This window comes from Marmota monax, unplaced genomic scaffold, assembly GCF_021218885.2.
Source record: "Marmota monax isolate L192 unplaced genomic scaffold, Marmota_monax_Labrador192_F-V1.1 WCK01_AAM20220418_F8-fsc00026, whole genome shotgun sequence".
NCBI lineage: Eukaryota > Metazoa > Chordata > Mammalia > Rodentia > Sciuridae > Marmota > Marmota monax.
In genome coordinates this window covers 7,383,095-7,396,774 of record NW_026693108.1, presented here as the reverse complement: position 1 = coordinate 7,396,774, position 13,680 = coordinate 7,383,095, and the positions used below count along the sequence as shown (strand labels likewise).

At 39.3% G+C, this 13,680-nt stretch overlaps 1 long non-coding RNA gene across 1 annotated transcript; it reads right to left on the bottom strand.

The window, feature by feature from the left end:
• Positions 1 to 438: 438 nt before the first annotated feature.
• Positions 439 to 12,504, bottom strand: LOC124099626 (uncharacterized). Its single transcript, XR_006854022.2, has 3 exons — positions 12,230 to 12,504; positions 3,911 to 4,074; positions 439 to 603 (listed from the first exon to the last, which is right to left on the bottom strand). It is a non-coding gene; the product is annotated as an uncharacterized LOC124099626 (long non-coding RNA).
• Between the last annotated feature and the right edge of the window lie 1,176 nt (positions 12,505 to 13,680).

Here is a 13,680-nt window from a genome sequence, read left to right as displayed (position 1 = left end):
TCACTTTTATCCTCTGGGTTGAAGCCCAGGATAGAGGCTATTCCTTCCACTTTTGACTAAAGAGGAAAGAAGAGATGTAGCCGGGAATTGCATCCTGGTGCAGATCCCTAGTCAACCCACAGCCTGCATGCAGGGCAGTCACGGGAAACTGTTAACTCAGTAACACAATCAAATTCAAAAGTCCCATGTTTGCTGCTCTCTCTGTAGGTATATCCTAGGATAGATAAGGATGAGAAAAGCCCGGAGTCTTTCCTTAAGGAACAACAACAACAACAAAAAGCAGCCTCCTTACATAGCTCCTAAGTTGCATTGACTTAACGGCCACCCTGCACAGTGTCCCCTGTGCAGAGGAAGGAAGCCAGGCCGGGGGAGGTGAAGATTACCTGTTTCCGCTTCACTAAAGGAGACATCAATATATTTGATGTAACACACCTGCTCACTGGAGATTTTCTTTTAAGCACAAGTCCCGCCCAGCAATGACCGCTCATTCCTCCATCTGAGGGTCTTCTCGCTTTAATGTCACTTCATGATGACAGGCATCCTTCTACTGTATGGAACAAGTCCTCTGCTGATGGGCAAAATCCATGCTCATCCTTGGTTCACCTGCAAGGTGGAGAAGTGGGAGAGGAGTGTGACCTGATGTGTGACCTGATGTGTTTTTATTTTCAAAGTCAATGCACTATCCTTCTAAAAAAAATGTTTTAGTTGTATAGCTTTATATATATATATATATATATATATATATATATATATATTTCTATGTGGTGCTGAGGACAGAACCCAGTGCCTCCCATGTGCTAGGCAAGTGCTTTTACCTCTGAGCTCCAAGCCCATCCCCAGGCCCTGTCCTCTTCATCAGCATTATCTACAGGCTACCTCTAATAATCTATTAAAACATGTATCTCTTTCCTTTTGCTGTAAAAAACTCACAATTTATGTATAAAATATTCATCTGACTGTCATCATGGAAAGAAGAGAACAGAGAAACCAGGTCTGATGTTATCAGAGGAGCTATACCAACATCCAGCAAGACCCTGAGCACACTGAGTCCAACAACACTAAAGGACAGGGTCATGGAATCAGGTCAGGAGATTGGAAATTCACCCTCGAGGAAAGGGTGTGACCGACCATGGTCACCATCTCCTGGTGATAAGGATATGTTAGTCATATTTTTGTTGCTGTAACCAAAAGACGAAACAAGAACAATTTAGAGGAGGAGAAGTTTACTTTGGCTCCTGGTGAGTGGTCTCAGTCCACAGGTGGCCTACTCCGTACCTCTGGAGACAAAGTGAGGCAAAACATCACGGAGAAGGGGCTGGTGGAGGAAAATAACTCAGGGCATGGCAACCAGGAAGCAGAGAGCTCTGCCCCCCCGAGACACAATATAAACCCCAAAGGCACAGCCCAGTGACCCACCTCTTCAGCCACAGCATACCTGTCTACAGCCACCACCTGATGTGGATTAGTCCACTAATTATGTCAATGCTCTCATGATCTAATCATTTCACCTCTAAACATTCTTATATTGTTTCCCACCTGAGCTTTAAGGGAACACCGCAATCCAAACCATAAAAAAACAAAAGAGAGAGAGAACCAGTAACAAACAGGAACCCACAATGAACAGGCATGGATATTAGATTTTCACATGATTTTTTGTTCCATTGCAGCATGATGTAGAATTGTCACATTTTTCTGTTGGTTAAACATAGGATATAGAGATAGAGATGTGGATATGGATATGGATACAATAGTATTTTTCTTCTTTTGCTGCAGCATAAAATTTTCCACAAATAATCTGTAGACTACCATTTGAAAAATATTTGGGTATAATACTTAGAATGTAGAGACAAGGTATTGGACATAAAGATCTAAATATGAATACCCAGGCAACGATCTAAATAAAACTTGCAATTCGTTAATGAAACAATTCATTAGATTAACCAGAAGTTGTTTCAACTTTGAGTCCTGTTCACATAAATCCCACTCAAGTTGGTCATTTCTAAGGTCTTTAGGTAGATGTGGTAAGTGAGTGTAGGAGACCCAACCTAGTCAAACCACATACCCATGAAAGGAGACTCATTTTCACTGGACAAATGCAGGCTATATCAAGACTTCATCAAGTCTATGCCTGTGTCTGGTAATTGCAGAGAAGAGTTGTTCTTTATTATTAGTATTATTGACAAAATGCATCTGATAACTGTGTGGTCATTTGCTGAGAGCCACAGATGAGTTGGAATGGCCCCTGGCATTTTGCCAATAGTATTGGTTGACAGGCGAGGCATTACTATCCGCCTTGGCCGCTACTTTGGAGTTTTTTTTGGGGGGGGATTCCCGGAGAGTTCCCATTGGGGAAGTGCAGGAGGAGGGATTTCCAGAGGAGATATTTCCGGTGGCTGGTTCCTGGACTAGCCACGTGGGGTTCGGGATAGTTCCCGGGGAGCGTGTGTGGAGTGTGCTGGTGGAGTTCAGAAATAAAGTTTGTTCCAGCTTCAGTGGCTTGTGATTTGTGCCCAGCCAGACTGCGGCAGTCATTTGTCACTAAGACCACAGTCCTTGGCAGGGACCCTGTAGGGAAACCAGTTCCAAGGATGTGGCTGATGGCTGATGTGCAGGTGCCAACCTTTAGCATTCTACATTCTGTTCCTTTGCTATTTTTGTTTCCTTTGCTATGGCAAAGGTTTTTTTTTTTTTTTTTTTTTTTTTAATCCCAGGAGAAAATTACTGCCTTTTTAAATAAGAAGGTAAACCAAGAAATGATTGTGGAATGCACAGTGAATGAGAAGGGTGCTCCATTAATACAGGGGTCTTAGGCTTGAGTGAGTGCATGGTTTGTTCATTCATTGATCCAAATCAACAAAAATTTAAGGTGAGCCTGTGGTCCCTGTCCTCAGCACTGGGATGTTCGAGTGGACAAAACACAAAACTCTTGTCTTCATGTTGCTAGGTTAAGCTGTGAGGTCCTAAAAGGATCAGGATTTAGGGTATTCCTACTTTGCTCTGAAGACCTGGGAGACTGTTTGCCCTGAGTCGATCATTTTCATTTATTAGGAATGATAATGTGCCAGATCATGTTCTAATGCTGGAGATACAAGGAAGAGCAAGCTACGCTTTGATTCTCACTGGGGCTCATAATCACTTAGCCTTAAAATAATCACAGTCCCATGTGATGAGCACAGTAAGCAGAGCATCTGCTCAGTTGAGAGACAGCATGGGTGAGAAGGAGGCAGTGTGTCAGGCGAGTGGTCTCAGAAACTGACCTTCTGTAAGGATTGCTTTCCTTCTGAGTTACTTTTAATTATGTAAAATATCTACAGCTACAAAAATCAAACTAGCAACCAGATTCATCCCTGTTCTGTCACCCACGCCCCACAGAATTCAACTTTTAATCCAAATCTTAGGGAAGGTTGTGCAGCTTCCGCAGACTGTCTGTGGTGTGTGGAATATTCAGACTCCTGGGTCCCACGTGCACTTGCTGAATTTCACTCTCTGAGTTTGGATTGTGAAATTTCTGTTTCAAACAAGAGTCTTCTTCCTAAGTCTAGAAGAATCTAAAGTCCCTTGTCTTTAGGTTTTGATGACAACCGAGAAGTAAGGCTGTAGTAGTGGGGACAAGGGGGTTTGGAAGACAGGCAATCCTTGGATGCAGTGCAGACCTAGGGACATAAACTGCAGGACGGATTTGGAGGCATGATGGGCTGATGTATCAGAGAATGAGGGCAAGGGGCACTCCAGCATTTTAGAAAACTGAGTCTGACTCTATGGAGAACAAATGAAATGATTTTTAGAAAATGTTTAATTGACATAATACTTGCCTATATTAATGAGTTACAACGTGATGTTTCAATTCATGGATATGTTAGATACTGATCAGTTCAGGAAAATAAGAGTATCCATTACCTTAAAGTCTCACCTTTTCTTTAAGGTGAATAAATGCAAATTCCTCTCTAAAGAGATCAGAAAAGGAACATACTCAGTTGTGGAGAGAAGAGAGATGAAGGTCTGATGGAGGGCAGGAAGGGTTTCCCAGCTCAGCACCTCTTCATCGTATCACTAGGCACAGAAATCTTCTTAAACCTGGAGTTTGTTATTTAAAAAAAAATCAAATAATTAATTCAGGGATTATTAAAACTTTTGGTGTTTGAGCTATTCTTTTACAACTTCTCCATTTTTTTTTTTTTTGGAGGTGAGGGTACCAGGAATTGAACTAAGGGGCACTCAACCACTGAGCCACATCCCCAGATCTATTTTTATTTAGAGAAAGGGTCTCACTGAGTTGCTTAGCACCTCAATTTTGCTGAGGCTGGATTTGAAATCCAGATTCTCCTGCCTTAGCCTCCTGAGCCACTGAGATTACAGGCGTGCGCCACTACGCTGGGCTTCTCCATGGGTGTTTTAGAGCTTGATGTTTAGATTCAAATGTCATTTTCAAGCACTAGAAAAGCAATTATTCAATCAGTAAATGTGGAAAACAAAAACACAACAAAACAAAAAGCTTGTTTTGGATATAAGCCACTAGCCCATAGCTTTCTTTCCCCTGATATTTGTTCAAACTGGAATATAAATTAGCTGTGGTTGTAATTTGGTACTGGAGCAGGTATTTGTGTTGAGAGCCACAGCCGAAGGGGCCCCAGCAAACTTTCAGACTGCCAGCTGATGATGGGCTCACAGCGGCCCCAGCAACTTCCAGCTGATTGGCTCCTCTGCAGTGATGCTCATTGGGCTGTTTCCCTGCCCTTTCAGACCATGGAGCTGCTCATTGGGGGACTTTTTTGGCTCCGCCCACACGACCCAGCCAATCAGCCTCAAGAGCAGGAGAGGTGGGGGAGGTGGAGAGGCTTGTGGGAAGCTGGTGGTGGCAGTTGGGCTCTGAGGGTTTTTCCTGAGGAGCTGTTTTGTTTGGCGTGTGTGGTTCTAAAAATAAAGTTCGTTTCTTTTGACAAGTGGCTCCTGAATTGTGCCCAGCCAGACTGCGCTAGAAAAGCAATTATTCAATCAGTAAATGTGGAAAACAAAAACACAACAACAAAAAAAAGCTTGTTTTGGATATAAGCCACTAGCCCATAGCTTTCTTTCCCCTGATATTTGTTCAACCTGGAATATAAATTACCTGTGGTTGTAATTTGGTACTGGAGCAGGTATTTGTAATTATTTCACAAAAAAAGGTGGATGTTAGCACCTCAATTCACAATAGTCAAGCTATGGAATCAATCTAGGTGCCCTTCAACAGATGGTGGATAAAGAAAATGTGGTATAGATGCACAATGGAATATCACTGAGCCATAAAGAATAATGAAATTATGCCATCTTCCAGAAATGGGTGGAACTGGAAGATATCATGCTAAGTGAAATATGGCAGTCCCAAAAAACCAAAAGCCAGATGTTCTCTCTGATATGTGGATGCCAACCCACAGCAAGGAAAGGTAGGGAGAAGAAAAATAGAAGTTCATTCCCAAGGGGAATGAAGGAAAGAGAAGGGTGATGAAAATAGGAAAGACAGTAGAATGAACTTCCTTTGTTCATATAGGAATACACAACCAGTGTAACGCCACATCATGTACAACCACAAGGATGGGATCCAAACTGATAGGGGTTGTACTCCATGTAAATATAATATGTCAAAATACACCCTGTTATCATACATATCTAAATCAGAAAATAAAAATTCAATTTTTTAAAAAAATATGGATTCTAATAATTTCATCTTCACAATGTTCAGTTATTTACATATTTCAAGCCTTTGGGGAATATGCACATATCTGATTCTAATTGGCATAGGCCAGGTCAATATCATTTTCACATGCATAAAGATTAAGTGGAAATCAAGGCATAGCAAAATATAAATATATGGGTACCAAAAGGCCAGGATGCCTCTGACATTGCCCTCAGGTTGAGTAACTTTACACAGGTTTCTTCATGAGTATTGGACTCTATTCTTCCTTTCCTCAAAGCCTTTATTTTAGAAAACTTGCAATTATAAATTCTTTTTTTGCCCCTTTGATTTGTAAGTATTCTATAATACAGCAATGTCTTTCTCAAGGACCTGAAGCCTCCTTATGAAATGTAATTATCAAGAAAGAGCCCCTTATTCACCCATCTTGAGGGAGGAGAGGAAGGAAACTTCCATCAGCGCCAATTAGCAAACCCACACAAACTAATTGCCTTAACTAGCTTCCTCCCTAACCTCCTTTAGCATGTGCCCACAAGCTATCCCAGCCCTTGAAAATCTCCCACCTTTGGCATCACACAGACGCAGTCCAATCCTCCCCCATGGCTTGGAATGGTCTGGAATATATTATCCTTGCCTGGTTAACTGGTTTAGAGCGATTTTTCTTCTATGGTTCATCCCTGGGCAAGTAACAACACAGGATGGCATGTTGTGAAGGTGCCACAGCACACATACCCCTTGCATAAATACATTTTGCCATTTCATTCCTTAGGGGAAGAAGAAATAGTGCTTACTGAGCATCTTCTTTGTGTTATTCCAAATTTAAATTTGTTTGTTCATTATTTGGTTTTAAAAAAAAAAAGGTCCTAAGGAATAAAGTCGAGGGAAGCTCAGTGGTGCATCCATAAATCAAAGTCAGTAGTAAGGTACTTGCTTCCATCAGAATTCTTCTCATTAGATAATCTGAGCTAAGAAAAGAATTCTCATGTGCTGCTGCCCTTTGGCCAGGATGCTCCAGATGGAGAAGGAGAAGAAGAGACCAAAACTTTAAATGTATTGTCTTTTAAAAATATATTCAGATATTGGGAACTATTTTAATTCCTTAGGATTTTATTTCTGTGATCTGGAACCTGCAAATATTATCTTTAATAGGAAAAACAACAAACTCCATAAGAAATAAGATTTTTTTCTTCTTTCTTTTTTTTTCCTATTGCACTTTCGGAATTCTTTTTTAAGGGAATATATGTTTTTTTTTTCTTCTAAGCAATTTAGTGCTTTTTCAGAACTGATTACAAAATTGTGCCCAGGCGCTGACACCTTGCCTTGAAGATATTGACCCCTAAGGTAATCCAACCCCTGATAAAAGTAAGGCTTTTTATTTTGCTTTCTAATTCTTCATGATTTAAAAACAAGTTCAAGCTGCATAGTTAAGCTATAATGGCTTCTAATGACTGTGACATTTAAGAACAATGACCCTCTAAGATGAAACTGTTGGGTCACTCCTAGGTTAGTTAACCTTCTGGAAGCTCAAACCTCAATTACTCCTAGTGGAGACAGAACTCACCACATAGGAATGGCTCTCCTTGATAAATGGCACAGGGTAATCTATTCTGTGACTTTCTGAAGGAAGAATATTTACTCAGGTGTGGAATAAATAGCCTATTAATAAACACTGAGAATGAGAATTGGCATTAATTAACAATTTTGAGACTGAGCTAATTACTCAAATTTTTTGTCAAAGAATTTTAAGAATGAAAATAATAAGGGAGTTCCTTTGAATAGGCAAACAGATTGGTTTGTCAAAAGTCTCATAGATATTTACTCAAGAAAATAATTTTCTTTCCTCAGTGTGCTCTTTAGTAAAAAGGAAAATTCTACTCTTTAACCTGAGTGTTCATTGGTGTATGAAAAACATATTTGTGCCACACTGATATGATGTAACTTGTTTATTGTTCATACAAAGGTGTTTTGGTTAGTGCTGGATACAGGAGAATTTACATGTAAGCCTTGTGTGTGTGAATTAATTTCCTTAGAAATGTGTGGCTTTAGAATGAGACAATTTAAATATTTTAACTAATCGATATACTTACATTTAATTAATTTTATATTTTTCATTGGGCATCATTATTAAGAAAAATGTATAAAATCATATTATTTTTAATATTCAAAGGTGGCAGTTTTAAGATAGGCAAATGGCTGTGCAACATTATGATTGATATCTATAATTTTTCTTTCTGCAGTAATCATTGGTACAGTCTGCATCTTAAATTGATGCCTATGATTATTTGACTTGATCTAATTTTAACATTTTAGGCTATCAATATATATTAAGCCCCTTCACTAAGTGGAGCACCGTACTTGACATAATAGAGAAAATTCCCTGAGCCATTTAAGATTGCTTTCCTTGTCTCCCAGCTGTTGCAAGCTAAGTGATTAAAGTTATTCCTTCATGAGAGAAAAAATGATCAGGTGAGCATATTTAGGACACTTCTCCTTTGCATTGACATTTATAATATCTATATGTGCATTTTCTTTTCAACTCTCACTATTATAACCTGTTATGATTTTAGAATTAGAAAACATTCTATATTTATGGGTCTGCATTAGATCATGGTTTTCTTGGTTTTGCCATCACAGTGCTGTTTCTTTGTGGCTTTGTTAAAATCATTCATCAGATAGCAACTGCTTCATCTAAGCAGTGTGGTGTCTGGAGGATGAGTAGAGGTACCACTGGGAGTCATCTCTGTATAATTGCTCAGAATATGTTACCTGACTTCAATTTGTCTTCTCTGAAGTTAGGCGATAAAAGAGATGCTTGTTTATACATCACACACCAATATCACACTGCAAAAATGAGGAATCCTATTTGCAAGTACAATTTGAAATACCTGGCAAGACTCACCATGACCCTAGACAGGGTGTTTCCAGGTTGCATGGATAACGCGAGTCATATGCACTGTTACACAATTTTGTTAGAAGTTCTGAATGCCTTGGATGTGGAAATCACTCCTTCTCCCCTCTGCCTCCTTTCTGTCCCCCTTCATCAGTCAGTTTCACTGGACTATCTGTGAAACCCAGCCGATGTGTACCCAGCAGGAATGAGAGAAATAGCAAACTTATTTGGGGACCTCTGAGAGAGAAGTACTTCAAATAATGAACATATAAAAGTACAGAGCAAAGGATAGCCTCCTGGATACAATTCACATTAGCTTCACAAGGCTACAGTATTTCACTAGGCTATTAAAATCATGTTAACCTTCTGCAAATTTTAAAATAAAAAAATACAACTGTAAACTAAATGTGATGGTTTAGTTTTCCTCTTATAAACATGTCTGCTCTCTAGATTAATAATGCAATGTCAAACAAAAAATTGCTCAACTACATCTATTAGATGTGTTAGTCAGCATTCCATTGATGTGACAAAAATGCTCTAGAAAATCAACATAGAGGAGAAAAGATTTACACAGTTTCAGAGGTTTCAGTCTATGGTTTGCTGGCTCCATTGCTTCCAGGCCTGTGATGAGGTAGAGCATCATGGCAAAAGGATGTGGTGGCAAAAGGCTGTCCACATCATGGCAGCTGGTTATCAAAGTGAGAGAAATTTAGAGAATGTGGATAAGATATGCCCTTGAAACCCACACCCCAGTGACCTACTTCCTTCATTTAGGCTGCACTTCCTGGAGTTTCTACCACCCAGTTACCAGCTGGGGACCAAGCCTTCCACACATGAGTCTCTAGGGGACATTCCAGACTGTAACAGAAATCCAGGTAGCCATAAAGGTAATAATGACAGAAGATGTCCAGAACAATATTAGGACAGAATTTAGAAACAATTTAGAAACCTAGCAATACAAAAAAAAAATCATAAGAGAAAGATTTTTAAGGTGTATTATCAAAACAAATAGAAATTTAGGTGTTTGAAAATAATAAAAAGTTAGGTGAAGCAAAAAGTCTACAAACTGTTTAGTAACTCCAGATTTTAATCAATAATGTCACCCAAGCATATGATTTAAACGGCCTGAGTTGGTATAATGGTATCTACGGGAAGAAGAAGCAAAATAAGCTGGTAGTGCCTGAAACAGACAGGAGCTCATAAGTGCTTCTAGACCAGGACCCAGTGAGCAACAGAGGCTGTGAGATCAAGCAGAGACACAGGAGGACAGAAATACACCATGAATGGAATTGAAGGGGTTCATCAGTGCGAATGTGGACTTTCCCCAGATGATAGAAAAACAATTTTCAAAACTCTCATCATTAACAGGTTTAATATTTCTACAGTACTGTTCCATGTTAAATGCCTTTTGAAATGTCATATTTTAAAAATCTAATATAAGTGATGTAGTTTGATACACACTTACTGCAAGAAATTTTGACCAAGTCACAGAAAGACTGTGGGCTTGTCTTAACCTTGAATACATCACTCACCGTTATTATGTTGTGGGATTGAGGACTCTTATTTGTGAATGTCTAATCTTCACAAGAAAAGCTTTCTGAGAAAAAGTAAAACATCCTGGTGAGTACCTTGGAAAGGGAATAGAATATTTCTTATTTGGAGATGGCTGATGGCTACTTTCATTGTAATTATGAAATGAAAAATAGGATTTTAAAAGTATTTTTAAAATATTGGACTGGACCAGTGTCTTCTTACTTGAGTTTCTACATGGACTGAATACCAGATCTACAAATGGCCTTGACAGCCAATGTTTTCAAGAACCTCAAACAGGCGTGGTCAGAACACAGGCACAGGAGATGAGAGCCATTGCCCAGAACACTGTGTTTAATAAATAAGTGCTTATTATTATCAAGTCTCCTTCAAGTATGTGCTGAACACCACTATTCAAGAGGCAGTGTGCTGGGGTGACCTCTCTTCCCTAGACACTGGTGACAAAGCCAGGTGCAGCCACAGGAAGCTCACAGCTACTGCACTGCACGCAGGACTTAGAGATTCAGTGGAGAACAGTAAAACAGCCTGAGGAAGCACATCTGCGAGTGACTTTCAGGAGAATTGCAGTTAACTGATTTTGCGTCTTCATAAAACAACCGGTAAGATTCGAGATTATCTTGTGTAAGTCACAAGAAATGAGCTTCTCCTGATTTGTTTATTTACCTATCACAATATTGGTGTTTGTATGCACATCAGCTCTGCCTTATTTAAAAGGCAATTCCAACTCTTTCACCCCAGCTGCTTAGCCCATTTTGTGACCCTGCTGAATGTCTCATCCCACTAACCAGTTGGCAGGATCTGCTTTTTGTGCTAAACTTTTCAGTTACGGCTTTGTCAACATCTTGTCTCTTGAGAACTGTGTCCTGCTAAACAGTATGGAAGGTTTACCATGCTGAAACAGCACTGGCCACCAGCATTCTTCCAGAAGAAAGACTCAGGACAACCTCATGGGAATCATGGGAACCATGAGCTTCTGGAAATCAGGTCTATTTGCATTATTGAGATTTCAAGATGCCAGGGAGAACTAGTTAAGCTCTGGGCACTGATTCGTTTTTTGTAGAAGTGTTTACATAATATACAGCATTCCCCCAAGCAGAGGCAGGACGGAAGTGCTTATTGAGCTGAGCTCTGGGAAAGCACACAAGGATTTATCTAAAGGTCAATGAGTATTATGAAAAATATTGTTCAAACTAAAAGTAGTTACCACAACGCAGTTAAATATCTGTACGTAAAACTCAGACTTGTATTTAAAAAAAAAATTGCAAAATCTTATTTTGATCTGGACTTCTTCCTGTACTGGAAGCATAAGGGGTATTGAGCAGGACTGGCGACAGGAAAGTAGCCTTGTGCTTACCTCAACAGGCCTGGGTCGCAGTGTCACTCAAGCTCTTCCTTGGAGTCTCTCCTACAGCCCTGGGAAACCCTCAGGATCCTCCCTTTCTCTCTGTCACTGCTGAATTCCTCTTTGTGCCAAAATTCCCTCACAGTGTGGCTTCTGTCTCTGGGTGGAAGGCACACTTCCCTAAACTTCCTGTTTTTGTGCTATATGCATATTTTTGTCTTTGTATTTAAGGCACATTTCTTGTAGGCAACATGTGATTAAGCTTGGCTTTTTTAAATAATTGACAAACTTTGAGATGCTTAGATCATATGTGTTTAATACAACCCATGACATAGTTTTAAAATGTATTTTGCTACTTGTCTAATATGAGTAGTCTTTGTTGTTTTTTTTTTAATTTTTGTGGTTTTATTTTTATTTATCTTCACTTGTTAAGAAATTGAGTATTCTTTAGTTGTCCATGATCTAACGTTATTTGCTGGTTTGTTTTATTATTTTATTGGTTGCTTTAGAATCTGGAGTATGCATATTTAAGTCATCACAGTATCTTAAAGTGTCATTATACAATTTCATGCATACTAGAAGAAACTCAAAATAGTATTATTTCCATCTCTCCTCTAGATGGATTTGTGCTGTTTCATGATATAACTTATTTCTTTCTTATGTGCTATAGATTTTACTTTACAATGCTATTCTGATTATTTAGAAAATTAGATATTTAAATAATAAAAAGAATCCCCCCCCCCGCCCCCTGTCCCCCAGAACACACACAAGCACTCACCTGTGCAGGTGTCTTTCCTTTGGTAGATTCAACTTCCAACAGGTATCATATTCTATTTCCTGTGGGGCTTGCATCAACATTTCTTACAGTGCAGATCTGCTGGTGATAAATTCTCTGAGAATTTGTCTGAAAAGTCCATTTTGCCTTTGCTTTTTGAAAGATTTGTCACTGTGCATGGAATTCTGAAGTATTGAATTCAGGGAGTCTAGAATTTAAAGAGATCACAGTCTCCTCACTGACCTTCTCTCTGACAAAAAGCTGCTGTCAACCTTACCTTGCTCCTTTTCCCTCTGGTTCTTTCTAAGACTTTCTCTTCATCCTTGGTTTTCAGCAGTTGGATTATGATTAACCTTGGTGCAGTATTCCTCACAATTATGGAGCTTTTGTGTTTGTTGACATTTTTGAATTAGTTAATTTGTAATTTTCGTCAAATTTTTAAAAAATTAGGCCATAGTTTCTTCAATTTTTCTGTCTCCCATTCTGTCCTTGGAAAATCCATTAATAGGTGCATTTAGCTTTCTAGACTGGTCTCAACTGAATGATGTTCTATTCATGTATGCTTTCTTCCCTTTTCATCTTACATAGTACACGTGATTGTGTCCTTAAATTCACTACACTCTTCTGCCATAGTTCATCTGCTATTAATCTTATTCAGTATATTCTTTATCTTAGACATTATAGTTTTTGTCTCCGAAAGTTCATTTGGGGACTTTTTAAAAATATTTTCCATATCCATACTTTTTTCTTAGAGCATGTAAACATAAGGATAATAGCTTTCTTAATGTCCTTGTGTGGCACTTTTAAAAGGTGTCATTTCTGGGTTAGTTTTGGTTGATTGAATATTTTCCTCTTTGTAAGTCATGGTTTTCTGCTGCTTTATCAATATGACAATGTTTGATTGAAGTGAGACTTAATATGTTAAGGACTAGACATTTAAAATTCCCTTAAATATTCCTGAGAATTGTTCTGGGGTGCAGTTGAGTTGCTCGGGAATTTTTTTATACTTTCAGTTATGCTTTTAGCATTTATCAGTGGGACTGTAAGAGAGCCGGGGACTTCAGAGAAACTGAGGCAGCACAAGGACGCCAGTTCAAACCTCAATTCTTGTGATCAAGTCAGAAAGATTTCAGACATGTCGTTCAGAGTAATAGGAATGAGTTTATTGAAAGGCAAAGAGAAAGGGGATACTCTTAAGAGAGTCGTTCTGATACCGCTGGCTATTGGTGACGGGTCCTGCTCCCCCACATGTGGAAGTCTTACATTAGAGAAGAGTGTCCAGGCATGCATATAAAGAAGGGTTTACTCAAAAGGGGGTCACATAGACTTCTTCCCGGAGGGAGAAGGGGCCATACCTGGTATCCTGGTATCCCACAGAGTGAGGGCTTATGTGACTAGGCCCAGGAGATGCTCTGGTGGGATGACCAAAAGGTGAGAAGCAGATGGGCAGGAGA